Source organism: Podarcis liolepis, assembly GCF_965112155.1.
Source record: "Podarcis liolepis genome assembly, chromosome: 1".
Classification (NCBI taxonomy): domain Eukaryota; kingdom Metazoa; phylum Chordata; class Lepidosauria; order Squamata; family Lacertidae; genus Podarcis; species Podarcis liolepis.
In genome coordinates this window covers 129,950,168-129,976,996 of record NC_139554.1, presented here as the reverse complement: position 1 = coordinate 129,976,996, position 26,829 = coordinate 129,950,168, and positions in this window count along the sequence as shown.

The window sequence follows — 26,829 nt, the reverse complement described above, 5'->3', positions numbered from 1 at the left end:
TGTAAGGACTTTTCATTAGCTTTCGAAGAGGGAGCTTGTGCAGTTGACATCCGCCAGTTCCTACTTTTTATCTAAACTACTGATGAGTCCATCATTCAGAAGGAGTTAGCGGAACGAGTTGCGATCAAGTGGGTGTATAACAAAGAAAAGAGGATATCTAGGCTGTTCTTGTTGCAGCTTTAAGCCAAACACATCAGGCTTTTCAAAAATGCCCATGTCAGTCACCCAGAATGATGGAACTTGTGTTCCACAGACCTGCAGACTTGCTGGAAGCGAAGGCCATTCTTTCTTTTTGAAACAGTTTTTATTTATACTTTTCAAGTTTATACATTTCATTAGTTTTACAGTCATTTTAACATTTCAAAATTTGACTTCCTTCCCCCTCTTTCTGCGGTTTTTAAAAAACATCTTCTGCATATGCAAATTCATTCCTGCTGCTCATTTAATTATCTACTATACATAATTTGCTCATTTATTCATCTACTTTAAATATATATTCTTGTGAAACTTCAGGTTATTACAATAATCCTGCTAATGTTTTTATCTGTTTACAATTTATCTGTAAATATTCAATAAACCATTTCCATTCTTTTATAAAAAATTTGTTATCTTGATTTCTTATTGTTCCGATACGTTTTGCCATTTCTGCATATTCCATAAGTTTTTGTATCCATTCTTCTTTTACTGGGACTTCTGCTTCTTTCCACTTTGGGGCAAGTAACATTCTTGCTGCTGCAGTAGCATACATAAATAAATTTCTATACAATTTAGGCAGCCCCCCCCCTATAATTCCCCCAGAAAAGGTTTCTGGGGTTTTCTTATAAAAGTTATTTTGAACATCCTTTTCAATTCATTTTATATCATTGTATATGAAATTAAGCAAAAGTCATTTGGTTTCCCGCACAAGAACGCTGAGAGTGCCAGCGATCCGGCAGATGTGAGGTGTGAAGAAAGAGGAAGATGAGAATAAGGGAAACTGTATATCGCATGCAAAGGGTTTGTCTCTTTCCAACTCCATCTTGGAAGAGAAATAAAAGTACAGTGGTACCTTGGTTCTCAAACGCCTTGGTTCTCAAACGCTTTGGTCCTCAAACTCCGAAAACCCGGAAGTAAGTGTTCGAACGTTTTTCGGAAGCCAAACATCTGATGTGGCTGTTGGCTATTGTTTCTGGGGCGCCTGCTCCGATCAGAAACAGTGCCTTGGTTTTTGAACATTTTGGAAGTCAAATGGACTTCTGGAACTGATTAAGTTTGGCACTTTTGTTTTTGCTGTTTATTTGGTGTTTTTGTTTTAGAGGCTTTTTGGGTTAAATTGTTTTTGAGACTGTGTGGAACCCAGTTCAGTTACTGACTGATTGATTGTGTGACTGCAGAAATGGATAAAAGCCCCCAATCAAAACCATGACTATCCTCAGTGCAGGTAAGGGGGGGGGGAATAATTTAATTTTTTATCATCTACAATACTGTCTTATTTATTTTATAGTACAGCCCAGTGGTACCTTGGGTTAAGAACTTAATTTGTTCTGGAGGTCTGTTCTTAACCCGAAACCGTTCTTAACCTGAGGTACCACTTTAGCTAATGGGGCCTCCCACTGCCATCACCGTGTGATTTCTGTTCTCATCCTGAAGCAAAGTTCTTAACCCGAGGTACTATTTCTGGGTTAGCAGAGTCTGTAGCCTGAAGCGTCTGTAACCTGAAGTGTCTGTAACCCGAGGTACCACTGTACATTGATTATTGCTTTCATTTTATGGATCAAGGGACTCGTTAGATAGTAAAATTCATGTGAAATTGCTGTTTTAGGGGTTGTTTTTAAAAGTCTGGAACGGATTAATCCGTTTTGCATTACTTTCTATGGGAAAGTGCGCCTTGGTTTTGGAACACTTTGGTTTTGGAACAGACTTCTGGAACGGATTAAGTTTGAGAACCAAGGTAGATCAAAAGTGAGATGAGTTATAATCCACCCAAGTCAAGATGGCTAGAAACCTTGGAGGTTCAGTTGCCTTTCCCTGCAGCACGTAGCTTGGCTCATATTATCATTTGGCACCATACATGTGCAACCTCTGTTTGGTCCAGATTACATGGGTGCAGCTAATGGGTCACTGCTCACCTTTTGGGCAGGGTGTTAAAAGTGGGAGCCGTTGAGCACCATTCAGTTCTCTTTTTTTAAAAAAAAAAAAAGATATTTATTGAATTTTCACAAATTATAAAGTCGAACACAATACAAACAAACACACATAAAAACAAACAAGTATAATTTCAAAACCTTATTCTCTTAAAACTTACTTCACCGACCTCCTCATACCTCCCCTTTCTGCATTCCAATTTCAAATATTTTTTTCAGCAAATCCTCACCCTTAATTTAATCTAATTGTAATCCTTTCTTTTCCTTTGACCTAATCTTTACAGCTGTACTTCGCTTACTTCTATAGCCGCAACATTTTAACACTCATTAATTTTACAATGTCTCTTAAGATAGATCTTAAATTTCTTCCAATCTTCTTCCGCCGTCTCTTTTCCCTGGTCTCGGATTCTGCCAGTCATTTCTGCCAATCCCATATAGTCTATCACCTTCATCTGCCATTCTTCCAGGGTGGGTAGATCTTGTGTCTTCCAATACTTTGCAATGAGAATTCTTGCTGCTGTTGTAGCATACATAAAGAATGTTCTGTCCTTCTTTGGCACCAATTGGCCGACAATGCCCAGGAGAAAGGCCTCTGGTTTCTTAAGGAAGGTATATTTCATTATATATCATTTCCCAGAAAGCCTTAATCTTTGGGCATGTCCACCAAAGGTGAAAAAAGTACCTTCAGTTTCTTTACATTTCCAGGGCACCATTCAGTTCTAAGGTTCTGCGAATGATAGAAAAATAATTATTTCTTCCTTTGGAACAAGAGGAGAGACACCTACCAATGAAAAGATAATAGAACAGAGCAGCACATGAAGCTAAAATACAACAACAACTACAACAATTTATTATTTATTCCCCAGCCACTCTGGGTGTCTCCCAACAGAATATTAAAAACACAATAAAACATCAAACATTAAAAACTTCTCTAAACAGGGCTGCCTTCAGATATCTTCTAAAAGTCAGATAGTTGTTGACATCTGAAGGGAGGGCATTCCATTTGCAATTGCATGGTCATTTTTTTCTTTATTTCCTTAAAAGCACAGGGGCAATTTTTATTGGGACTGCAGTGCAAAGAGAAGGATGGTTTACTCCTCAATGGATTTACTGCACTGCAGTTAGGCATTTAAAAAAAGAAATAGCCTTCTCACGGGCACATATGGAAGCCTTTTTGCTATCCATAACTGTGATTATTATTTTTTTAAGATTACCGCAGGGGAGAGAAGGGTTAAATCCTTACCCATGTCCCCATAAAAATTGCCCCTCACACCTGTAATTAAATAAAGAAAAGAAAAAAACCGAAGACTTGATTGCAAGTGACACAATTAGCATTGCACGTCGTTAGGCTCTAAATTGATTAGTGGAATACAGGAAAGACGAAGCGCTGGATTATATATGCTGAGTCATTACATACTGTGCTCTCACTCCGGAGTATTTCAAAGGCATCAAAGTGATTTAGAAAGCAATGTCTGAATGAAGGTCAATGGGGTCTGAGGTGGAATTTCTAAAAATGCAGCCATATTTCTTGGGAGGATGAGTCCCTGGTTTCAGATGATGTTGGCAGGCGCAAGATGAATGCTCAAAGAAGACATAGTTCTGTGCAACTCTGTGTCCCCCCTGATGCATTGCAAGTTCAAAAGAATTGCTTTTCATGACACTCAGCGGGTGGCTAACACATGTCATAATTGGGTTGCTGTACCATCTAGTGTTAAGGGACGCGGGGGGCGCTGTGGGTTAAACCACAGAGCCTAGGACTTGCCGATCAGAAGGTTGGCAGTTCGAATCCCCGCAATGATGGGGTGAGCTCCCGTTGCTCGGTCCCTGCTCCTGCCCACCTAGCAGTTCGAAAGCACATCAAAGTGCAAGTAGATAAATAGGTACCACTCCGGCGGGAAGATAAACGGCATTTCCGTGTGCTGCTCTGGTTCTCCAGAAGCGGCTTAGTCATGCTGGCCACATGACCTGGAAGCTGTACGCCGGCTCCCTCGGCCAATAAAGCGAGATGAGCGCCGCAACCCCAGAGTCGGCCATGATTGGACCTAATGGTCAGGCGTCCCTTTACCTTTACCATCTAGTGATGATGTGTGAAGTGTGAATGAGCTATCACAGATCCAACAGTTCAGACAAAGCCAAGGGTGCCAACTTGAAGAAAATATTGCTGTGGCCCAGATAAGTCCCATCCTACATAATAGATCACACACCATTTGGATGGCAATGCCCATTAACTTTTTTTGGGGGGGGGAGGGTCTTGTCTCCCTCTAATATTTTATTGGAGAATTATTGGCCCAAAAATGGAAGCAAGAAGAGTTAATGAAGATTGAAGAATGGAGGATGAAGTTAATGGACTATGCAGAATTAGATAAACTAACAGGAAGGATTCGAAACCGGCGAGACCAGAAATTCACGAAAGACTGGAGTAAATTTATGGACTATTTGAAAAGTAATTGTGAAGAACAGACGGCGTTTGTAGGGTTACAAGAAGTTTTGTGAGGAGTATTATTAGAAGTATTGTAAAAACGGATAAGGGGGAGGATGATTTGTTAAGAGATGTAAAGGCAATATAAAGTTGTGGTTCGAGGACCCGACCCCCGCGAAGTGAAATGAAGACACAGGGACACGTGATATAAGGTTAATGGGCTAGAAAAGGCCACAACTTTATTGATTACAGCAATGAAAAGGTATTGGCTTAGGCATTGGATCGCGAAACAAGTGGGTTTATTCACCAGGGGGTCAACACCTGTTGATGCTAATCCAACTATAGGCTCACCCCTGATGTCACCGAGGGTCGTGCCATGGCCTCCCGCCAAGCAGGCTTCGGACGGAATACATGACCGCCAGATTCCTTTAACGGAATACCCCTAGAAATTGAAGGCATAGGCGATGGCCACACCTAGCACTTCGACACACCACAACACATTATTCCAATGCCTAACCTACCCACCAATACCACCAAAAAGTTGTGACGATTGCTACGAGGTAGGCGAAAAAACCAAAAAGCCTAATGCCAAATGGAAAAACTCCTACCAGGCCCCCCGGGCAACCGGGGTGACCAACCTAAGGTCCATAGCAAGGCCAATGACCTAAGCCTAACTCAAAGGGAGTGGAGGGTGGGTGACTCGCACAGGACGACGAAGAGAAATGAGGCCAGGGAGAGGCTGGCACTGCAGCATAAAGGCTGCTGGACACGCCCCCCATGGCACCTGGTTGGACGGCCTCCGGGGGGGTGAGCGCCAGCCAGGTGAGCTGGAGGCAGGGGGCAACGCCCCCTGCTAGGAGCGGTGTTCGGGCTCCCGTCCACAACCACTCCCCTCTCTTTCAGGGAGGAGAGTCTTTAAGAAATGCATAAAACGGTGGATCATCAGAGGTGCTGATGGAAGTCCAAAAAGATTGTATAAATGATAAGTTTTGTGGTACATTTTATAATTTATATGTTAAAATTAATAAAAAATATTATAAAAAATAATATTTTATTGGCGAGGGGCCAAAAGGACCTCAGCCCCTAGGCGTTGGCTCCTGTGGAGAGAACTCTCATGTAGAATCAGTTCACACATTCGGCTCCAGATCATTGGGCAGAAATCAAGGTCAAATGAACCAAGCGATTATGTGCATGAACGAATCAACCCCAAATTCGGATTCCATGCCTTCGTTGCTGCTACAGCTACCATGAGGAGGGAAACAATTATCACCCGCCAATCAAAGGCTTCTGTGGGATTTGAAAACATATTATTTGTTTCCACTGCTGCTTTTAATGTTGCTGTGCGATGTGGCTTCATGGACGAGAAAATATTTGGGAATTCCAGCTTTAGGTGGGAGGCGGAATGGATCCACTGTTAGCATAATCAATATCTCCTGGTGACATTGGTGAGGTTAAACATTTGTACAAGAAGAGTCATCAGCAGTGGGGAACTGCCAGTGTTTCTTCCATCCCCCTCCACTGATACACACAAATCCCATACTGTAGGTGAAGAAAGATTTGGGGCCATGCCAGGACTCTCTCTCAGTCCTGCGAGGTTCTTTATAATTAATCATGAAAATGCATCCTGTGACCTGAATTTTCTATTTTCTATTTTTTTAAAACCCTGGCTCCTTCCCAGGTGCCATATGTCAAATGGTTATGTACAGTCTGCGATGCTGTACAAAATCTTGGCTCGTGCCAGGGTGCTGCTGCGCAAAGCGATGGGGGCGGGCATGACTCATCAAGCACCACATTCTGTGACATTATGCAAAGCCCAAGATGCTGCCAGCTCTCAGTGAGGACCAATTGGAGGGCGCAAGGGAAGGGAACCGTGTGAATACACCTGCGCAGGGAATTCGTCCAAACGACGACAGGTTGGCCCAATTTGCTCAACTGAGAGCCACGGGCAGAGCAAATCTACAAGGGCACAGACCTTGTCACTCGAGCAAACCACGGAACCCACTGCACTGGGTCAGTTATCGGCGACATGGAGAATCTGAGACAAAATGCTAAGTCCTGGCTGGCAAGCCCATGGCTAGAATCCTGCGCAAGTATGACTAATTAGGAAGCAGATGCTCTGGTTCCAAGGCTTTGCCAGAATACTGGAGAATCCGATTGAAAGGGGCCTACTGCATAATAAATCACAGGTATAGCTTTTGCATGTGTTGGAAGGACTCTGGCTTTTTGGTAATGTCTGTCGGTGTAGAACTGATCCAAATATAATTTTAGAAAAAATATATCCAGGGAATTCTGGTACAAACTGCAATAGGGACTCCAAGGTGCAAAGGAGGGGAGGGAGGTATTTACATCTAGGTAAAGGAGGACTCTTGAGAGTCCCATGGACTGCAAGAAGAACAAACCTATCCATTCTGAAGGAAATCAGCCCTGAGTGCTCACTGGAAGGACAGATCCTGAAGCTGAGGCTCCAATACTTTGGCCACCTCATGAGAAGAGAAGACTCCCTGGAAAAGACCCTGATGTTGGAAAAGATGGAGGGCACAAGGAGAAGGGGACTACAGAGGACGAGATGGTTGGACAGCGTTCTCGAAGCTACCAGCATGAGTTTGACCAAACTGCAGGAGGCAGTGGAAGACAGGAGTGCCTGGCGTGCTCTAGTCCAGGGGGTCACGAAGAATCGGACACGACTAAACGACTAAACAACAACAACAACAAAGGAGGAGAATTATGCCAGCCTTTCCTGAAGTTCATCGCTTCTGGCTGCCTGTTAGATGGTCCGCAAACATAAATGGGAGGCCTAAGCCCCAAGAATGATGGTTCCAAAAGTAAGATGAGCCCAATAAGGAACAGTCACTGGGAACATACCTCTCAACAGTCCCAGTTTGAGCGGTACATCCCAGAATTACAAAAGCCACCCTGGCTTCTGATTGTATCCCAGAATGTCCCTTTTTTTGTCTAGCACTCTCGTGCAAATCAGCAAGCACATGCCAGAGTGCAGGACCAAAAAGCGCTCGGTTTTTTGGTCTCCTGCTCTGGCACGAACCTGCAGACAAGTGCTGGGTGAAAAGGCGCTCATTTGGGGGGATCTCCTGCTCTGGTGTTAGTCAGACCAAAAGATGAACAAGAGGGTGAGACCAGAAAAAACAACAACAGGCATCCCAGTTCTAACCAGCGGAGAGAATGTGTGCATATCAAGATGTGGTGAATAAAAAGGTGCCATTGAGCGTTCAAGGATCCTGATTTAGTAAAGGTAAAGGTAAAGGGATCCCTGACCATTAGGTCCAGTTGTGGCCGACTCTGGGGTTGGGGCGCTCATCTCGCTTTATTGGCCAGGGAACCGGCATACAGCTTCTGGGTCATGTGGCCAGCATGACTAAGCCGCTTCTGGCGAACCAGAGCAGCGCACGGAAACGCCGTTTATCTTCCCACCAGAGTGGTACCTATTTATCTACTTGCACTTTGATGTGCTTTCGAACTGCTTGGTGGGCAGGAGCAGGGACTGAGCAACAGGACCTCAGCCCGTTGCAGGGATTCAAACCGCCGACCTTCTGATTGGCAAGCCCTAGGCTCTGTGGTTTAGACCACAGCGCCCCCCGCGTCCCATCCTGATTTAGTAGCTGCAGCTAATTGGGTCACTACAACACATGACATGAACTACTTCTGGATTGTACCACTTCAGCCTGCAGGAGGACCATTTGTCTACTGAAATACTCTCCAACCGGGGTAGGACTGGGGAGAAGACCTGCTACATAAAGGAAACTAGTGTACCTGGGAAAACGCTCCATTTATCAGGGAGCAAGCTACATCTCGTGCTTGCTGGCTTGCTTTTTAATAACAGGCGAACCCAGGCACTCCCCCTTAAATTCTGAAGTGGTGCAGCCCAAGAAAGACAATTTTTGCCTCATGCTACCCATCTAGAGTGCTGCTCAGGCAGGAACTTTCCATTAAAAGCATGGGGGGGGGAGAGAAATTGCTTGTTTAATTCCTTCTTGTGTGTGGCAATAACGAAAAAGACCCTTAGTGACCCAGAAAAAAAGGCTTAAAGAGACACACTTTCTACCTGTCATACCAAATCTGACCAAGACACTGGCCCTCATGGTGTCCTTTTTGGTCAGCCCCAGCAGAGCAGTGCTGGTGAAGGGTCTAGAGCAGCCTGCCATGTCTCTAGAACTTGCCTGTAGCCTCCTATCAAGGCAATGTGGACTTTTCTGCTCCTCTGCCCTGCATTGTGAACTGCTAGCACATCTGCAAAGCTAAGCAGGGTCTGCTATGGTTTCAAATTAGATGGGGGACCGTGCGTTCCTTTCCAGGAGGTCCCTTGCAGCTCTATGATTCTATGAGTCTATGAAATCAGGTCTTGACTTAATTTGCTGTTCGGTTGGAGAGCACCTCGCCCTGGGGTAGGCAACCTAAGGCCCATGGGCTGGATGCAACCCAATTGCCTTCTCAATCTGGCCGCGGACGGTCTGGCAATCAGCGTGTTTTTACATGAGTAGAATGTGTGCTTTTATTTAAAACGCATCTCTGGATTATTTGTGGGGCATAGGAATTGGTTCATTTTTTCTCTCCAAAATATAGTCTGGCCGACCACATGGTCTGAGGACGGTAGAGTGGCCCATGGCTGAAAAAGGTTGCTGACCCCTGCCTTTTGCCTTGCCTCGGCTTGCCATATGGGACAAGGTTTGATAAAAATGAAACCGGAGGAGACGTACGCTGCAAAACATACGAGGTGCAGCTGGGAGAAAGTGGGTGGGCTGGCAGTTTGGGTGGTTGGAAAGCCCATTGCCACTTCCCCCTGCTGCAGGATGGTGCGGCTGGGCTGTGATCCCTGTTAAAGGGCCCCTGGGGGGCAGCTGCCAAACACCAGCCGGTGACTGTTCCTCAGGATCCATCTGCTCAAGGGAGTTTATGCCAAGGCACAGTGTGCCCTCTCGGTTCTGCCTGATGGGCCCTTTTCTGTGCTCCTCCCTCTTGTCCAGACAAAAGCGTAACCCACCAGGGTTGGGAGTGGGGAACGAGTCCTCCATGCCAACTCTTTGTGGGAAACACGCACGCCAGCCAAAAGACTGGCAGGCTGTCCTTGCTGTCTGAGGAGAGCATCTCTGCTGCCTCGCCCTGTTATCGCCCTGGATAAATCGCCATTTAAGGCAACCAGATAAAGAAGCCTGGGGGGAAAGGGATGGCACAGGGTGACGAGTTTTTCTGGCCACCGTACAAATAATTAACTTGCTAACAGCAGCATATGTGCCTACGTGAAAGCAGCAGAGGGGCTGCTGGTGCCAGCGTGACATATTTTGTTATGTTTCCAATAGGGAGGATTTCAATTCCACGTTAATTGCTCTCTTGCAGATGGCATCTGCGTCTACCTTGCCATGTCCATCAACGTTTTCCATAAGCAGGAAGCCACGGGGGGTGGGAGAGGCTCTCGGACATGCCAGCTGTACCAGAGGCACTGGCAGGGTTAAGTGGGTTGGGCTGCCATTGCCATCTGGCCAACACGGAGCAGTCCTAGGTCAGCTGCGGTGGCGGCGGCCATGAGCCAGAGGACAGGTTGTGAGGACAGGCATTTGCCCTGGGTCACCCAGGTCTCAGGTCAGTTGAATGTGGTCTTTTGCTGCTGTGATCCTGGAAATATACATGGAAGGGACCTTTCAAGGCTGCAACGTTGAGAAAGAGCTAATTGCTAATCCAGACTGTCAAGCGCGAGACTAGAACAAGAGGCGTTTCGTGAGATGCAAAACATTTCAGTCTCGAAACAGGAAGGGAAAACGATAGCTTATGTTTATCTGGCTTCTGTTGTGGCATGTGGCTTTGACAGGCCAGGAAGGGGAAAGAAAGCTGCTGGTGCTGATCCTGCTACCATTGTTTTTCTCAACAGGTTTGTTGTTGTTGTTTTTGCTAGAAATGCAGCAAATTTACCACCTGAAATCCTACTGGCGAAAAGGATCTAGAACTGAAGAATTCTGAGCCCAGGGATTTATTCTGAGTACCAGAACTGAATGGATCTCGCCATCCTGCCACACAAAGACACAACATTGGCACCCCGACACACACTTTATTCAACTCAGCAATATAGTTGGGGTGGGGGCAGCGCTAGCTGCAACTTGTGAAATAGCAAAGACTCTCCTCCCTGGAAGAGAGGGGAGGGGTTGTGGGCGGGAGCCCAAGCACCGCCCCTAGCAGGGGGCATAGCCCCCTGCCTCCACCTCACCTAGCTGGCGCCCACGCCCCTCTGGAGGCATCCAACCAGGTGCCTCGGAGGGGGCATGTTCAGCAGCCTTTTGCTGCGGCGCCAGCCTCTCCCCGGCCTCATTCTTCGCCGTCGTCTCATCACGAGTCACCCACCCTCCACTCCCTTAGAGTTAGGGCTTAGGTCATTGGCCTTGCTATGGGCCTTAGGTTGGTCACCCTGGTTGTCTAGGGGGCCTGGTAGGAGTTTTTCCATTTGGCATTAGGCTTTTTGGTTTTTTCGCCTACCTCGTAGCAATCGTCACAACTTTTGTGGTATTGGTGGGTAGGTTAGGCATTGGAATAATGTGTTGTGGTGTGTCGAAGGGCTAGGTGTGGCCATCGCCTATGCCTTCAATTTTTGGGTATTCCGTTAAAGGAATCTGGCGGTCGTGTGTTCTGTCCGATGCCTGCTTGGCGGGAGGCCATGGCACGACCCTCGGTGACGTCAGGGGAGAGCCTATAGTTGGTTTAGCATCAACAGGCTCCACCTACTGGTGAATAAACCCACGTTTGTGAGATCCAATGCCTAAGCCAATACCTTTTCACTGCTGTAATCAATAAAGTTGTGGCCTTTTCTTGCCCATTAACCTTATATCATGTGTCTTTGTGTATTCATTTCGCATCGCGGGGGTTGGGTCCTCGAACCACAAGCTGTGCACTGCATGGCGCTGAAGGGCGTGTTTACAATTGCATACTTAAGAGATGTTGCCACTGCTTTCTTACCAAACACAAATAGTTGTCAGTGATCAGATTGTTGCCCCACATTTCACAGCTGTAAACACGCCATGTAGCTTGTCCCGTAGTGCTCATGTGTGTGACTTGACATGCATGTGTCATGCTCAAAGTGGGATGGGGGGGCAGCCTCCTTTTTCTCAGGAGGCCAGAATTGAGTCTGGTTTAACCATCCCACTTCCACCTTGGAGACCATGCAACTTTCGGCATTGTGAAAGATGTGAACTAGACACACCTCTCCACCGCCTTCTACCAGAGGATGAAGGTTGAAGCATGAAAGGCCACACTAATAGCATTTTCACAACGCGTCTCCAAAAGATGACCCTGAAAAGGGAAATTGGGGCAGTGCTTTATTAGGGACTTTACCAGAAAACTGGGGATGCGGGTGGTGCTGTGGGTTAAAGCACAGAGCCTAGGACTTGCCGATCAGAAGGTCAGCGGTTCGAATCCCCGTGATGGGGTGAGCTCCCGTTGCTCGGTCCCTGCTTCTGCCAACCTAGCAGTTCGAAAGCATGTCAAAGTGCAAGTAGATAAATAGGTACCACTCTGGTGGGAAGGTAAATGGCATTTCCATGCGCTGCTCTGGTTTGCCAGAAGCAGCTTAGTCATGCTGGCCACATGACCCAGAAGCTGTACGCCGGGCGGTCAGGTTTACCTTTTACCAGAAAACTGAGCTTGCCCAGTAAAGAATAGCATTGGGATCTTATGGTAACTAGTAGCATCAACACCATCATTTATTATTATTTATATGCATGATACCAACATCCCCTAGCACAGGCTATTCTCCTCCTGCCCCTATTATATGGGAATGGAGATATTGGGCTATTGCCACTGAATAAGGATATATTGTAGTAAGTGGAAATATCGCCGGTACATGCTTGATGGTGCACACTTGACGCAGGAAAAGCCCCATAGAATTGGAAGGAGACAACAGGTCATTGAGCCCAACCGTTGCTGTGAGGAAGGGCTATCGAGTCCTGTCAAAATCTGCCTGCACAGCCTAGGTCACAGCATGACAAGTAGATGTGCTGTTATGTTTTCCCCTCCCTGTCTTTAAACCAGGGTTTCCCATTTTTCTTTTGGAAGTCCGTGCAGAACAAAGGTTTTGAGCTAAATTTGTTTCCCTGTTAGTGTTTTGTTTTTTAAAAAAGCATCATCTTGATATAGTCATGTTCTGACCCCCACTCCCCTGCAGTGATCCCAAGCGCTTGCGTCTCCCTTTGTTTTTAAGTGCAATTTAAGTGCAAAAACAGACGACTTGAGTGCTTCTTAGAGCCACGTCGTATTTCCCATGACATGTTGGGTTTGCTTCGGCCACCTCGGTGTTTGCGTGGCGAGTTCCCGCCTCCCCCTTCAGAAATGAAGACATGAGACACAAGAATTCGAGTTAATGGGTCAAATTAGGCCACAACTTTATTGATTACAGGAATTGAGCAGTATTGGCTTAGGCATTGGTCCTAACAACTAACCGGCTCCAGCCTGCTTGCTTGAAGGCTGGTGAGGGTTAACCACCAGTAGGGGGAGTCCTGCTGAGGCAAGTCAGCTAGGACTTCCCCCCAGGGTCACCGCACGGGGGCGTGCCGTGGGCCCACACCTCCATGGGCTTGGGACAAGGCCATGCCCCCCGGAATCCTTTACCGGACTACCCTTTGATTTGGGGGAAGGTGGTGGCACTACCTTCCCCCCCCTCATCTGCATAACAATAACACAGTACCCCTACCAATGCCTAACCACCAATACCGAGGAGTTGTGACGGTTTGCTACGAGGTAGGCGGAAACCAAATGGCTGGTGCCAATCTGCCAGTTGGGAAAATTCCTACCAGGCCCCTTGACGGCGACCAACCAAAGTCCATAGCAACGTCAGAGAGCCTAGCCTAATGGGTGGGAGGGGAGGGAAAACCAGGTCAGCTGCGGCGCGGGAAAGAGGGAAACCCTCATCCGCGCCAGCCTAAGTAGGCGAGGCCACGCCCCCCGAGCCAGCCAATTGGCTAGCTCGGGGTATGACGCGTCTGAGGATTCCCTGGTATCGCGGGGGCTGAAACCAGCCCCTGCGAGTGTGGGGAGGGGCGTGAAGCCCGCAACCCCACCTCCTCTCTAGCTCAGGAGTGGCTTTGTTGCAGCGTTAACAACAGGCGTGCATCGCTAAATATTCACTGAACACAGCGGCAGCACCAGATTTGGGGGGCTGTGGGTGCTTTCCCCGCTCAGGGCACCAACCAGAGGGGAATAATAATAATAATAATCAAAATAAAAAAATTCCTTCCAGTAGCACCTTAAAGACCAACTAAGTTAGTTCTTGGTATGAGCTTTTGTGTGCATGCACACTTCTTCAGATACACGAAAGCTCATACCAAGAACTAACTTAGTTGGTCTTTAAGGTGCTACTGGAAGGAATTTTTTTATTTTGACTATGGCAGACCAACACCAACAGATAGGCTACCTATCTGTAACTGAAATAATAATAATAATAATAATAATAATAATAATAATAATAATAATAATAATAATGGATTATGATGAAAATAAGAAATATTTAAGGGGGCGCCAAATTTTGTCCTGTGCCCTGTTACCAAAGTCCACCCCTAACAGCGGCCCCTGGTACATTCTCCCAGTTGCTTAGGGGTGCATGTCTGCTACTATATGCCTTCAGTGTTAAGGGGTGGGAAATGATGTCACAGCAGTGTCGTCCCAGCAAATGTAATTGCTACATTAAATGTGAAGAATGTGAATATACCTTTTGCATCTGACGCATGCCAGGTGTATTTTTGACACGCGAGCACTGTAAAAAAAAGTGTTCAGATAAGTGAGACTTCTGTAGGGATACTCTGGAAATAAGTGGCAGGGTGCTCCATCGTAAATGTGGATGGTATTTAGTTCTAATGACTAAATCGGCACAGATCAGAGATGTTTAGGACAGCTTGAAGTACACAGGCAACATCTAATGAATCCCTCTTCCTAACACATAATAGTAAAAGCAGCTTGAAATCAACCACTGTCTCTCTCACACATATGAAGTGAACATTGTCATTAAGAATTCTTTTCATGACACTTCCAGCAGTTCATTAATCCTAGCTCACTTCAGTGTAAAAAAAAAGTTTTGCAGTAAAGAAATATGACACACACACATACAGAGGATAGGACAAATGAAGAAAAAAGTGCAAGGGGTTAAGAAAAGAGATAGTATTTGACTTTTCCCTTTTGAGGATAATTGTGATTGCATGCTGTGTCAAAGAACACATTTTTCATGCGCAGATGGGGCTCTCGAGGGCAAGAGACAGAGGGTACTACCAGATGAAGATTTATTGTAGAATTGGTGCTTTTAGTGCACACAAGGACTCCTCACCATTCTCACGACCTTGTTGTTGCCAAAATGCCAGTCCGTGGGGTAGAGGTTTCTTACCTTTAATCTAGATTTCCTCGTTAACATTCAGTAAGATTAACTTGTTCTACATGTGAAGTCACCTTAGGCGTGGAAGCTCATTAGCACTTGGGGGGGCAGTTTTGGCGTGTCTGATGTTTTGGAGGGTGATCTATGTCCCCACATCCCTCCTTCTGGTTGTTCCCATCTTGAGGTCCAGCTCTAAGGGCCTTCTGGCAGTTCCCTCACTGCAAGAAGTGAGGTTACAGGGAACCAGGCAGAGGGCCTTCTCGGTAGTGGCGCCTGCCTTGTGGAACACCCTCCCATCAGATGTCAAGTAAATAAACAACTATCTGACTTTCAGAAGACATCTGAAGGCAGCCCTGTTTAGGGAAATTTTTAATGTTTGATGTTTTATTGCTTTATTATTATTATTATTATTATTATTATTATTACTCTGTTGGGAGCCACCCAGAGTGGCTGGCGAAACCCAGCCAGATAGGTGGGGTATTAACAACAACAACAACAACAACAACAACAACAACAACACAACTGAGACATTTTGCTTCTGGCCTGTATGCCATATTCTGTTTGCTGCATTGCTGAAGGCCTGCTGAATTTTCAGCACCTCAGTTTGGAGAAGCTTGGAGATCCTGATCGCAATGCATATACAGTGGTGCCTCGCAAGACGAAATTAATCCGTTCCGCGAGCCTCTTCGTCTAGCGGTTTTTTCGTCTTGCGAAGCAACCCTATTAGCGGATTAGCGGATTAGCGCTATTAGCGGTTTAGCGGCTGTTAAAGGCATAGCGGCTATTAAAGGCTTAGCGGATTAGCGGCTAAAAGGCTATTAGCGGCTTAGCGGCTTAGAAAAGGGGGGGAGCGGGGGAAAATCGGAACACTCGCAAGATGTTTTCGTCTTGCAAAGCAAGCCCATAGGGGAAATCGTCTTGCGAAGCAGCTCAAAAACAGAAAACCCTTTCGTCTAGCGGGTTTTCCGTCTTGCGAGGCATTCGTCTTGCGGGGCACCACTGTATCAGGACTTTTGAAAAATGTTGAGGGAGAGAGGTCTTCTGCAAGATCTCTTTATTGGAGTTTCAGTATAGCTAATCATCAGCTTCGTGCAAGTCCCCAAAACACCAAAAAACAAATAACATGGATGCTGTCTTCTCCACCCCCCAGCCCAAAAAGCACAGGCCTCCATTGTGCCCATTTCATTAAGGGCAGGCAATCTTTGACCTTGCACTCTTGTGCACTTCCTATGTTTTTTTTTAAAGTGCACACTATGAGAAAAGGCAGTGGAAGGCAGGAGTCTTCTTACTGAAAGCAAGGAACAGAAAGCATGGAAGCATTCTCTCAAGAACCCTCCACTGGTACCCATCCAGACAATCAAAAAATTTGCACCCACCACCCAGGTAGGGGCAGCTCAGAGATCAGGGGTGGTTGCAGTGGCAACCTGTAGGACTCCCAAGGAGAGGGGAGAGGAGAGGAGGTTGAGGGAACACTCCACCAAGGAGGGTGTTCGAAAAGGGGTGAGGGGCTGCCGGCTCTGCAGGCAAGGGGTGATATAACTGGGCTCCTGAGCCCCACAGGGGTGCTGCAGAAAGAGTGCAGTTGGTCAAGTGAGCCATGGACTCAAAAAGGTTGGAAACCTCTGATTTAGAGTGTTGGACTAGGATCAGGAGACCTCAATTCCCTCTCAGCCATGAACTCACTGGGTGTCCTAGGGCCACTCAACGTCTCTTAGCCTACCCTACCTCACAGGCTTGTGGTGAGGATAAGATGGGGAGAAGGGGAGCCATATATGCCCCCTTGAGCTCCTTGGAGGAAAAGGTAGAATATGAACACAACAAATGCAAAGTAAAATACAGTGGTGCCCCGCAAGACGAATGCCTCGCAAGACGGAAAACTCGCTAGACGAAAGAGTTTTCCGTTTTGGAGGTGCTTCGCAAAACGAATCTCCTATGGGCTTGCTTTGCAAGATGAAAATGTCTTGCGAGTTCCTGCGGGGTTTTTTTCCTCCCCCCCCCTTTTCTAAGCCGCTAAGCCGCTTATCAGCTGATCCGATAAGCCACTAAAAGCCGCTAATAGCGCTAATCCGCTAATCCGTCAATGGGCTTGCTTCGCAAGACGAAAAAACCGCTAGACAAAGAGAATCACAGAACGGATTCTTTTCGTCTTGCGAGGCACCACTGTAAATGCATGCGTGTGTTTTAAAAGTGTCCTGGTCCATTAGCTGAAGACTAATGGATTCACCAACTTGACCAAGACACAGAATCGTAGAATCAGAAGGGACCACAAGGGTCATCTAGTCCAACCCCCTGCAATTCAGGAATATTTCGCCCAACAAGGGGCTCGAACCCACAACCTTGAGATTAAGAGCCTCGTGCTCTACCAACTGAGCTATTCCAGCTCAGGGTTATATATTGTGTCGGGTTGCCATATGTCCTCTTTTCCCCAGACATGTCCTCTTTTTCAAGGGTACAGTTGTCATAGCGATCCATAGTTTAAAAGTTAAAGGTAAAGGTAAAGAGACCCCTGACCATTAGGTCCAGTCGTGACCGACTCTGGGGTTGCAGCGCTCATCTCGCTTTACTGGCTGCGGGAGCCGGCATACAGCTTCTGGGTCATGTGGCCAGCATGACTAAGCCGCTTCTGGCGAACCAGAGCAGAGCACGGAAACACCGTTTACCTTCCCGCTGGAGCGGTACCTATTTATCTACTTGCACTTTGAAGTGCTTTCGAACTGTTAGGTTGACAGGAGCAGGGACTGAGCAACGGGAGCTCACCCCATCGCGGGGATTCGAACCGCCGAACTTCTGATCAGCAAGTCCTAGGCTCTGTGGTTTAACCCACAGCACCACCCACGTCCCTAGTTTAAAAGTTAGAAGTCGGCAAACGTGTCCTCTTTTTTGCTCTTCAAAATGTGGAGTTCCTCTCTCCTGTCCCCCTGATTCTCCAGCAGCTAAAGAGACTTTTTAGAGGGATATTTCCGGCACAGAAATCTTCATCCCACCCTCCCACCCCTCTGTTCCATCCTAAAAAAAGCAGGGCAGTCATCAAACTAATAGGCATTATTCAGTTTGGAAGCCTTCGCTTTTGTCCTGCTTCTTATCCTCTAGCCTGTTTCAGGATCAGAGAGTATTTGGGCCATCAGAAGTGGCTTTTGCAAGAGCTCCTCCGTCTCTCCTTTGAGCCAGCCAGCCATACCGCCGCATGGCTTTTCTTCTCCCAAAGGATTGAACAAAGAACTCGGCTTTTCCTTTTCAGAGTGTAGCATCTGGTGGCATGTCCTGGCTTCAAGGGGTCAGGAAGATTGGGATAGCCAGGAGTGCGTTTATTATTATTTTGTATGGAGATTAAAAAGGAGAACTGTTCTGCCTTGCTGGATTTTCAGCAGGGACTGGCATTAAGCAGAGTCTCTAGGAAAGCAGACTGTGGACGCCTGTCACCAGCTTTCCCAGCCTCACCAAACCGTGCAGAGAATCTTCCTCCATCTAATACTTTCTGCCCTCACATGCTAGCCCTCTTGTCAATGGGAAATGATGTGAAGCATAAATAATTGGACGGCAGCGAGACAAATAGTTGCTTCCAATTGGGAATAAACACCCCCTCCCACCCTGAAAACTTGGACCCAAGATGTGTGGAATATGGCACTTATGGAGCGCTTAACTCATCATCGGAGGGCGATAAGAGGGAAAGCAAAGAAAGATGGGTTTGACTCCATATGGTTTTGATTTATATCATTTATTAACAATAGTACAGTAATCTCCCTTCTGTCTCCGTCGCAGCAGCCTCTGTGGAGAAATTATCTTAATGCTTTAGACTGAAGCATATACCCTGTGGATGTGAGCAGAATCCGTAATGCAAGAGATTTTCCAAGTTTGTTTTGATGCCGTGTGGATGACTGCGTACAAGATTTAACATCTGTACATGCATTTGTCTTGGAAGACAACACTTTGTGTTTGGCATTGTTTTTAAATTTTCCAATAAAGTTCGTAAAGCAAAAAAAATTGGGGAGAACATAGATTTGCATAAAATGAGCATATGCTGATTTATACGTATAGATGAGTTTTTGGAAATGTTGGAGATTGATAAATATTGAAAAATCTGGAGATGCATATTTTAAGAGGATGAGTTATCAATTAAATATCTGACATTTGGAGAGCTGGCTGTGAGGTGTGGTGTGCCTGGAGAGCTCGGCTGGAGAAGTTATTGCTGCTCTCTGAAGGCTTCTAGGTTCCATCAAGAACAAAGTTTTGTTCTACCATTAGCTCAGCTTATAGTGAGTTTCTAAAAAGTAGAGACATCACCTTGCCAACAAAGGTCCGTATAGTAAAAGCTATGGTTTTCTCAGTAGTGATGTATGGAAGTGAGAGTTGAACCATAAAGAAGGCTGATCGCCAAAGAATTTATGCTTTTGAACTATGCTGCTGAAGGAGACTCTTGAGAGTCCCATGGACTGCAAGGAGATCACACCTATCCATTCTGAAGGAAATCAGCCCTGAGTGCTCACTGGAAGGACAGATCATGAAGCTGAGGCTGCAATATTTTGGCCACCTCATGAGAAGAGAAGACTCCCTGGAAGAGACCCTGATGTTGGGAAAGATGGAGGGCACAAGGAGAAGGGGACGACAGAAGACGAGATGGTTGTACAGTGTTGTCGAAGCTACCAGCATGAGTTTGACCAAACTGTGGGAGGCAGTGGAAGTCAGAAGTGCCTGGCGTGCTCTGGTCCGTGGGGTCATGAAGAGTCGGACACGACTAAACGACTAAACAACAACAACATAGCAAGTTTCTACGCAAACAGTAGAAGACAACGCAGAGATGGTATCTAAGTGATCTATGTTCTGGCTCAGCTTGTTCTGTCTAAGTTCTCACTGTCGATGGGCAACCCCCAAGGTCCCTCCTGCTCTCCCTTCATATTGGTCTTTAAATTAAACTTGGACTGGACAACCCTGCAACGAAAAGACTGTCCACATAATGAGCCATCCAAAGCCCGGCGGACAAAGAGGCAGAGCTGATAGCAAGAATTCCCCTTTCAAACAGAAACCATAAAACTTAAGTGTTTCTCCTGAGCACCAAGAGAAGGAAACGAAGACTCACGTTCAGGTTAAGCCCTGAGCCCTGACAACCCTCAGCTCTGGCAGCGCAACGAGGATGGATGGCTTGATTGATGGGGAGCTATTATGGCTGGTGGCAAAGGAGGTTGCCACACTTGAATAAGCCAAGGCCTTTAACAGATGCATAGAGGGATTGCAGTCAACAGGTGAAGCTTTTCTAGCATGGAGGTGCAGTGCAAGGCCCTGTAGATTTCTTTTTTCTCTCCCCCCCCCCAATAATATTTATTGGATTTCATACAAACACATTACTTCAATAAAACAAAAATAAGAAAAATAATAGTAAAAGAAAAAAGAAGTGAAATAATACAAACCTGTCAGGGAACTGCCATCAGAGCATCAGGTGGTGGAGGGACTCAGGCAGGATGAAAGAGACTCAACTGCTGAAGCAGGGACCAGCAGGGGGAGGAGTGGGTCTCTGAGGGAATGCGAGCAGGAGGGAGGGCTCAGGGAGGCTTCCAGCGAGAACAGTGGGGAGGTATCGGAGTCTCCCATAGGGAGACCCACACCTCGCAGGAAACTGTCACGCCGTGAGTCCAGGAGACGCGTTTCCGTTAAGGAACTTCTTTGCTGGAAACGCTTCCGCAGACAGCCACTGTCGGACTCTACTAGTGACTAGAGCAGACATGTCTGAGGAGCTCCGTCACACACGGAGGTTTGTGGGGTCGCACAAACTCTGAGGGAGCACGTTTTCACGCACAAGCAGCTAATCAAACCCTCACAGCAGTCCGACAGTCTTTGTACGCTGCCTGTGCAAGAGAAGGCATCATGAGCGAACCAACCGGAACCGGAGGAGCAGGGGCTGGAGCTGGTCCAAGCTTGGAAGATAGATACCGAGCGTTGGAGGTTCAACTGGCCCTGCAGACGGCGAGGTTGGAGGAGAGAAGGGCTCAGGATGCAGACAAGAAGGGGAGAGCCACGCAATTCCCCAGAAAGGTACCAGGATTGGTGCAGAAATTTGGGGGGGACCCCAAGGACTACCATGCTTTTAGGACAGAGATGCAATATGCCCTTAATGTGCAGTTCGATGAGTTCCCTGATGAGGAATCGCGAGTTGCTTTTGTAATTGGGCATCTTGAGAAAGGGGCTAGAGACTGGGTTCGACCCCTAATGGCAACGCACAATGACATACTAAAGGACACAATGAAGTTCTTTCGTGCAATGGATATCATGTTTTCCAGCGATATTGAGGAAGGGGTGGTGCGCAGACAGCTAATGGCTTGTAAGCAGGGAAGTCGATCTGTCCGTGAATATTGGACTGAGTTTACCATGCTGATTCACAGACTGAGTTGGGATTTATCGGCGGCACCCGTTCAAATGCTATTTGAAGAAGGTCTTTCTTCGGGGGTGAAAGACGAGCTGGCACGGAGCCCCAGGGCGGAGTCTATGGATCAGCTGACCAAATCTGCGCTGACCATAGGAGCGCGGCAGGAGGCAAGAGCCTTGGAGAGGCGGGAAGGGAGAGGGGAACGTTGGAAGGAGTTCCGCATTCCAGACATTCCTGAGCCAGCTTTCCCGCCGGCAGAGCCGATGGAAATCGGAACAGCGCGCGCGCGCGCATTTTCAAAAACCAGCGAGGGAGCTAAGAAGGAGGGAAAGGGCCCCCGGAAATGCTATCTCTGCCAACAGCCAGGCCACTTTGCCAGAGTCTGCCCCCAGAGGAAGGAATGGCAAGGGATGGTGGGAGCTGTTGAGGGGGGAGAAGAAGGGGGAGCGGAGCAGGTAAAAGCCAACGCCTGGTTGCCACAATTGGGGCACTGCAGCCAGGCCAAAGAGCAGTGAAAGTGCCCGTGCCAGAAGCTCCTCGACCTGCTCTAGTGATTGAAGTGTCGCTAGAGCTGCAGAATGGGCACCCCCTAAAAATAAAGGCGCTATTGGACTCAGGCAGCTCCTGCAATTTTATGAGCAAGGAGTTTGCTGCTGAACACCAGATACAGACCATCCCTTTAAGCAACCCCCTGCAGGTGACCACGATTGATGGCAGGGAGTTGTTGGGAGGAGGAGTCCGCTTGCAGACTGTCCCAATGATAATGAGGGTGGCAAGGCACACAGAACTGATAGCGTTTAATGTGGCCACCCTGGGAGGCGCTCCCATTATTTTGGGAATGAGCTGGCTAGCTCTACATGATCCGCTGGTTGGCTGGCATCAAAGAGTGGTGTCCTTTGGTTCAGCACATTGCCTAGAACACTGCAAAGGGGAGAAGGGTTCAGCAGGGGCCCAAGCCACCCTAGCAGGGACTGAAGTAATGGGGAAGGTGAAGGTACCACCACAGTATGCAGATCTCAGCGACGTGTTCAGCGAGAAGGAAGCTGACCAACTACCACCTCATAGACCCTTTGATTGTCAGATCAATTTACTCCCAGGAGCACAGCTTCCCGTGGGCAAGTTGTATGCCATGTCAGACAGGGAAATGCAGGAGTTGCGAGGGTTCATTGACAAGAACCTGAAGAGAGGCTTCATCAGAGAGTCCAAAGCAGCAGGGGGGAGCCCAGTGTTCTTTGTGGACAAAAAAAATGCGGACAAGCCGAGACTTGTATGTGATTTTAGGCGGCTGAATGCAGTGACTGAACCGGTGGCGTTCCCTATGCCCAGAATTGATGATATTTTGACCAGGGTGAGGAAGGGAAAGATTTTCACAAAGCTGGATCTAAGGGGGGCGTACAACCTGATACGCATAAGGAAAGGGGATGAATGGAAAACCACCATGTTTACCCCTTTGGGGGCGTTTGAATACCTCGTTATGCCATTTGGATTACAAGCAGGCTCCGCGTGTTTTCAATCTTTTATGAACCACGTGCTGGGCCCTTTGCTCTACAAGAATTGCGTTGCCTTTCTAGATGATGTGTTGGTGTATTCTGAGAATGAGGAGCAACATGTGAGAGACGTCAGAGAAGTGTTGAGCAGACTGCAAGCCAACAGGCTGTGGGTCAAACTGGAGAAGTGTCGGTTCCATACCAAGGAGGTGGAATTCCTGGGGTACCGCCTGTCAGACAAGGGATTGGCCATGGATCCCGGCAAGGTACAGGCAGTGCTGGAATGGAAAACACCCAAAACCAAGAAGGATGTGCAGAGGTTCCTAGGGTTTGGAAACTTTTATCGTAAGTTCATCCGCAACTTCGCCCATCTGACGGCGCCCATCACTGACTGTCTCAGCAGTAAAAAGAAGTTTGTATGGACGGCGGAGGCGGAGCGAGCGTTTGAGGAACTGAAAAGGGCCTTCGCCTCTGAAGAACAACTTCTGCATGTGGATTTACGAAAGAAGCTAAGGGTTGAAACAGACGCATCTGACAGAGCCATAGGGGCGGTGCTTCTTCTGCAGCCGGGGAAGGAGGAGTCAGAGTGGCGTCCGTGTGCCTTCTTCTCGCGGAAGCTGAACAAATCCGAGAGGAACTACACGGTGTACGACCGAGAACTGCTTGCTATTCATGAGGCGTTCCGGAGATGGAGGCATCTGCTAGTTGGTGCACAACATAAAGTGCAAGTGTGCACGGACCATAAAAATCTAGAGTACTGGAGAACGGCGCGAGTGCTCAACCAAAGGCAGTTGAGATGGGCCCAAGAGTTCTCCAAATTTAACTTTGAGATTTGTTATGTGCCAGGCCCAGAGAATGTTAGGGCGGACGCTCTCTCACGCAAACCTGAATATTTGGAGGGGGAGGGAGCACCCGAAGAAACCCATATCATTCCAGAGGACCGCTGGGTGTGTGGGGCGACTTTGGTGGGGCAAAGGGAATTGGTAGAGGGTACGGTGCAGGATGCATACGCCCAGGGGAAACTCAGGGATCTCAGAGGGGAGGAAGACAAATCCGGTGGTTTTGAGGAGAGAAATGGGGCATTGTATTATAAGGGAGCGTTATATATACCTGAAGGGGAATTGAGGGAGAAGGTACTCAAGCAGCTGCACGATAGCCCCACAGCAGGGCACTTTGGGCAACACAAAACCATGTGGCTGGTTACCAGGGAATTTTGGTGGCCCAAGGTCAGGGAAGATGTGCGGGAGTATGTGAGAGGGTGTGAACAATGCCAAAGAGCCAAGGGGGAGAGGCAGGCGCCGGCTGGTTTATTAGAACCACTGCCCACACCTGAGAGACCGTGGGAAGCAGTGGCAATAGATTTCATGACTGATCTGCCAAGGTCTAGAGGGAAAACAGCCATCATGGTTGTAGTAGACCTGTTAACTAAAATGGCCCACTTCATAGCCTGCTCACATGCGGTTACAGCAGAAGAAACCGCCAAATTGTTTGTAGAGAATGTGTTTAGGTTGCATGGCGCCCCCTTGAGGGTGGTTTCAGACCGAGGGAAACAATTTACTTCCAGGTTCTGGAGGAAGCTCATGAGCTTACTGCATGTAGAGGTTAATTTCTCGACGGCCCGTCATCCTGAAACCAACGGGCAGGCGGAAAGAGCAAATGGGGTTCTCCAACAATATTTGAGGTGTTATGTTAATGACAGAGAGAATGATTGGGTGGAGAAGTTGGCGTTGGCAGAATTTGCCTACAACAATGCAGAGAACGTGTCCACGGGGATGAGCCCCTTTTTGGCTAATCACGGGTGCCATCCCAGAGCCTTCCCAGGGGGGGAGGGGGAGAACTGGAGCGTTCCAGCTGCAGAACAGTTCGTGGAAGAAATGGAAGCGATCCATCGCCAGCTCCAACTCAATTTAAACAGGGCTAAGGAGGAATATAAGAGGCAGGCAGACAAAAACAGAAGGGAAGGTGAAAGCATCAGGGTGGGGGACCAGGTGTGGCTGTCAACCCAAGGGTTGCCATTCAAAGGAGGTGGTAAGAAATTAAGACCCAAAAGGCTGGGTCCGTTTGAAGTCATACAGCAGGTCAATCCAGTGGCTTTCAGGCTCCGGTTACCGAACCACATGAAGCTGCACCCAGTTTTTCACAGGTCGTTGCTGTCACCGTATAGAGGAGACAGTGAGGGGAGGGTCACTAGGGGACCAGCAATGGAGGAGAAGGAACACAGCTACCATGTAGCGGAGATCCTCGATTCCAGGTGGAAGGGAGATCAAGTAGAGTATTTGGTAATGTGGGAAGGGGAACCGGAGTCGGAAAACACCTGGGTTAGGGCAGAGGATGTCAATGACGAGGTTTTAATAGAGACTTTTCATCAGAGGTTCCCACGTAAACCTCAGCCTGTAGCGAGGTTCCGAAGGGAATACTTTGCCACCACCGACGAGGAAGAGGAGTTGGAGGGGTTCCCAGATTCTGAAGAGGAGGAGGATTCAGCTGGCCAGGACGACGATCGATGGAGAGAATTGTTCGAGACGTCAGAAGATGAGGAAGATTCGTTTCGGGGTTTTAGCCCTTCACCTCCCAGGGGGGAGGAATTGGGAGGGGGTGAGGGGGGCCCTGGAGGGGAGGTGGATGTCAGGGAACTGCCATCAGAGCATCAGGTGGTGGAGGGACTCAGGCAGGATGAAAGAGACTCAACTGCTGAAGCAGGGACCAGCAGGGGGAGGAGTGGGTCTCTGAGGGAATGCGAGCAGGAGGGAGGGCTCAGGGAGGCTTCCAGCGAGAACAGTGGGGAGGTATCGGAGTCTCCCATAGGGAGACCCACACCTCGCAGGAAACTGTCACGCCGTGAGTCCAGGAGACGCGTTTCCGTTAAGGAACTTCTTTGCTGGAAACGCTTCCGCAGACAGCCACTGTCGGACTCTACTAGTGACTAGAGCAGACATGTCTGAGGAGCTCCGTCACACACGGAGGTTTGTGGGGTCGCACAAACTCTGAGGGAGCACGTTTTCACGCACAAGCAGCTAATCAAACCCTCACAAAACCTAACAAATAATAACCAAAAATACGACCATGTACACAAATACAATGAAACTTAATTAATTAGTTAAACTTCCAACTTCATAAACATATTACTTAACTTCCTCTAATCTCTTCCATCTGAATTTCCTTGTAACTGAATGTAGCAGTTTTCCAATATCATTATTTTTTTTAAAAAAAATTCCGATTATGATCAAATTTCTTAACTTTTTTTATCGTTCTATTTCTTATTTATTTATTTAATCCTAATTTAATCCTATGCCTATTTAATTCTTTCAAGTAATTGCTGATCTTTAATGTTACAATATTTGTTCAAATAATCTTTAAATATTTCTTCCAGTCTTCTTGATATTCCTCTTCTTTCTGCTCGCAGATTCTCCCAGTGAGATCAGCCAGCTCCATAAAGTCCATCATCTTCATCTGCCATTTTTCTACAGTTAGTAAGTCTTGTATTTTCCATTTGGGGGCTATTAAGATTCATGCTGCAGCTGTGGCATACAAAAATACCTTTACATCTTTTCTGGGCAATTCAGAACCTAATATTCCAAGGAGAAAGGCCTCTGGTTTCTTTATAAATGTATATTTCATCATTTTTTTAATTCATTATAAATCTTTTCCAAGAAGTCTTTTACCTTGGGACAGGTCCACCACATATGATAAAAAGTACCTTCCTTTTCTTTACATTCCCAGCATAGATTATCACAGTTATGATAAATCTTAGCTAATTTAACAGGCCCTGTGGATTTCTATCTGTTGTGCAGCTCTGAAAGGCATGGAGAGTATGCCTTTGCGTGAGGTGGCTATGACTAAGGCAGGCCCAACCAGCCTTGTGTCCATGGAGACACCCGGCAGGTTTCTCACTGCTCTGCACCAATTTCCTTTTATCTGACCCCAGAGGCACACAGGAATTGGCTGGTCTTTTGGAAGTGACCGTTTCAAGTGCTTTAATCACTCTCACTCAGCGTATGGCACTTTATATTAAAAAAAAGAGCTTTGAATGGCTTAGAGTGCTTTTTAAAAACCAGCGATTGTGCATGCGGCTGATCCTGGGTCAAGTAGCTCGTGGC